This window comes from Thermobia domestica, chromosome 2, assembly GCF_964235325.1.
Source record: "Thermobia domestica chromosome 2, izTheDome1.hap1.1, whole genome shotgun sequence".
Lineage (NCBI taxonomy): Eukaryota > Metazoa > Arthropoda > Insecta > Zygentoma > Lepismatidae > Thermobia > Thermobia domestica.
The window spans coordinates 23850000-23853255 of NC_137455.1; the positions used below are offsets into that span (position 1 = coordinate 23850000).

Here is a 3256-nt window from a genome sequence, read left to right on the forward strand (position 1 = left end):
TTCAGAATCTAGTGAAAATTACGAACATATGATTATAGACGACAGAAGTCGTAAGCGCACAACAACAGCTGTGACAAACCACAGAGTAAAAAAGCACAAACGAGGTTACAGTTATAGCAATAGGCAAAGATACGCAGACCGGAGCGTAAACAATACGAAATTTAAAGGGAATCAGAACCAAGACCGCACTCGAAAAGGCAGTAACAGAAACAGAAGGAGTCGTAAATCACGGCCACGTAACCTGAGTTATCACAAGCGAGACAGGAACCGCAACTTGTGTGATAACATCAAGAATAGGTTTGTACATAGAGGTAACCTCTGTAGGAATAGACGAACAAACCGTAATTATCAAAGTAAGAATAGTAATCATAGGTAGGGATGCACGCGAGACGCGAGAAGTCTCGTCTCGTCTCGCGTCTCGTCTCGCATTTGCGAGACGAGACACGAGACGAGACTGAAAATTTTATGCGAGACGCGAGACGAGATTAAACCATGCGAGACGAGACGCGAGACGATACTCAGTTAAGTCTCGCACGAGAAGTCTCGCGAGACTTCTCGCAGTCTCGCAACATTTATGAATTACATGTAATTATATATTTAGTGATTTTACATTTATTGAATATTCTAAGTTGAGCGTTAATGCCTCCAGGAACAAAAAAGTGATTGGGGCAATAGACATTTTATGAGATTTATTAGTATTCAAGGTTGATTTTCAGAATTAAAGCCTTCTTTAGTTTCAAAACATCATTAAAAAAGAAAAGCTTTGTAAATTGGAAATTTATTACAACATGGATTTAGGACTTTATTTTGTGACACAAACACATACACGCGGGCGCGCACGAATACATGAACTTCTGTTTTTTGGTCTGAAAAGCGAATAAGACTCCCTATTGCTGCAAACTGTGATATTTCTGTTGTTTCTGTCTTTTTCACATTACTACTAGCGATTTATGTTGGGGGATGGCGGGGAAGTCCCCTCTCGTCAAAGTTTATCGCGGGTCCGGCTCGCAGAAATAACATGATATTTTTACATGGAATAAGTATTTTCTTTCTATATATTTATCAAAAATATCCCCCTCTAGTTCGGAAGTTTAATTCAAACACTGGTTTGGTAGGATGGTCCTATAGGTTTGATGCGAGATGGTAGGAATGGCCCTATATCTGTCAGTAATTTTATTTTTTAGATCTGGCAACAGTATATAAGTTGAAAGCGAAAGTTGATAAAATGCGATAATGCAACATTGGTACAAGCGCGAACGAACCAAAAGAATTGGGTCGTATTGTGTTGTGAGGAGTTCTTTTGTAGTCTACAAGCTCTTTTGGTGGTATAAAAACATCTTTATAATGGAAAATCACCCTTCAAGGAAACGACCAAACGTGTAAGTGTTGATAGTGGCGACGATATTTTACAAGAGTCAAATATTGCTGGAGACCTCTAAGCTGGAAAACAATGTTGGATCCAGCAACAATTTATGCTGGTTTTGCTGTAAATTTTGCTATTAACCCTTTGGGGATCCCATGGTACAATCTGTACCATACGGGGTGTTTCATGGTACATTGCGTTATAACTCTCCTATTTGAGCTTTTTGGTCCGGGTTTTTTTTTCAAGTCCAGAGGCATTGTAGAAGACCTTACGTATGGTTTCACATCTTCCTGCGTCGAGACATAGGAGGTGATGACGTCATAATTCTAAAATATATATTTTCTTTTAATATTGCGGGGCCGGTCTATGTTCATTATTTTTTGGCGGGCTTATTTTTACACGTAGAAGATTGACATTTTGCACAAACATTCCGAGTAATATTTACCAGATTTTTTTTAGATTTCTGCGTTAAAACAGGGGGGGGGGTCCAGAGGATCAAAAAGTTGAGAAAAGGGATATTTTTACCCCAAAATCCCGTTTTTCCTCATTTTCCCGCCTTAAATACATGATGGAGACAAGTGAGTGGCCGCCTATTCTGAAGAGAATGATGTGCGACACATGACCCTAGGGTAATTAGGGAATTGTCAGGGAATTTTTATGAAAATATACTTCTGTATAGGGGAATTTTGGACATTTTCGGTATTATTTTGTGCGGGCTTATTTTTGCACCTAGAAGATTGATATTGTGCACAAACATTCAGTCCACCGAGGAGTATTTACGAGATTTTTTCGTACTTCTGTGTTAAAACATGGGCGTACAAAGGGGCTAAACGTTGAAAAAGGGAAATTTTTACCAAAAAATCCCTTTCACGGGATTTTCTCGCCTTAGATACATGATGGAGACAAGTGAATGGTACCGCCTGAAAGGCAGTTCTATTCTGAAGAGAATGATGTGCAAACCATGATCCTAGGGTAATTAGGGATGTCTCAGGGAAGTTTAACAATTTCCCTCTGTATACGGGAATATGGGACATTGTCGGTATATATAATTTTTTTTGGCAGGGGGCGCGGTGGCTCAGTGGTAGAGCTTTCACCTCCGGTGCTTGGGGTCGCTGGTTCGATCCCAGCTCGCGCCGTGTGGACTTTGTGGTGGACAAACACCGTGCTCGTGGGTTTTCTCGGAGTTCTTCCGTTTCCTCCCACTTTCTTCATTCCACCATTTCACTCATCTCTCATAATCACCGTCTCCTTTAGTCTAACCGGCATAACCGTGGGACGTAAAATTTAAAGATTTCATTTTCATTTTTTTTGCGGGCTTACTTTTGCACCTGGAAAATTGGAATTGTGCATAAACATTCAGCCCACCTAGTAGTATTTATCAGATTTTTTCAGATCTCTGCGTTAAAACATGGGGGTCCAGAGGGGCTAAAAGTTGAAAAAAGGATATTTATACCCAAAAAATCCCTTTTTTCGGGATTTTCTCGCCTTAGATACATGATGGAGACATGTGAGTCATACCGCCTGAAAGGCAGTTCTAAGCTGAAGAGAATGATGGGCGAAACATGACCCTAGGGTAATTACGGATGTCTCAGGAAATTTTTTTCCTGAGATCATGGTGTTTTACGGTAATTTGGGGCGTGGTGGGAATTCCTGATAAAATTTCTTCCGCCCTTACTATTCAAGATAGAAATTTGAAATTTGGCACACACATATAGTATACCAAGTACTATTTATCAGATTTTTTTTAGATGGGTACGTTCACACAGGGCCGCTCCAGAGGGGCCCAAAGTTCGAGAAAAAAATTCTCTCCGTAATTTTCCCTTTGACATCATTTTTCCCGCTCCTGGTATACGGTATGAGCATGTAAGTGGTACCATTTGAAAGCCAGCTTCA

The 3256-nt window shown here is 40.2% G+C and overlaps 1 non-coding gene across 1 annotated transcript; it reads left to right on the plus strand.

The window, feature by feature from the left end:
- Positions 1-2427: 2427 nt before the first annotated feature.
- On the plus strand, positions 2428-2499 carry TRNAR-CCG (transfer RNA arginine (anticodon CCG)). Its single transcript has one exon. It is a non-coding gene; the product is annotated as a tRNA-Arg (tRNA).
- The last annotated feature ends 757 nt before the right edge of the window (positions 2500-3256 follow it).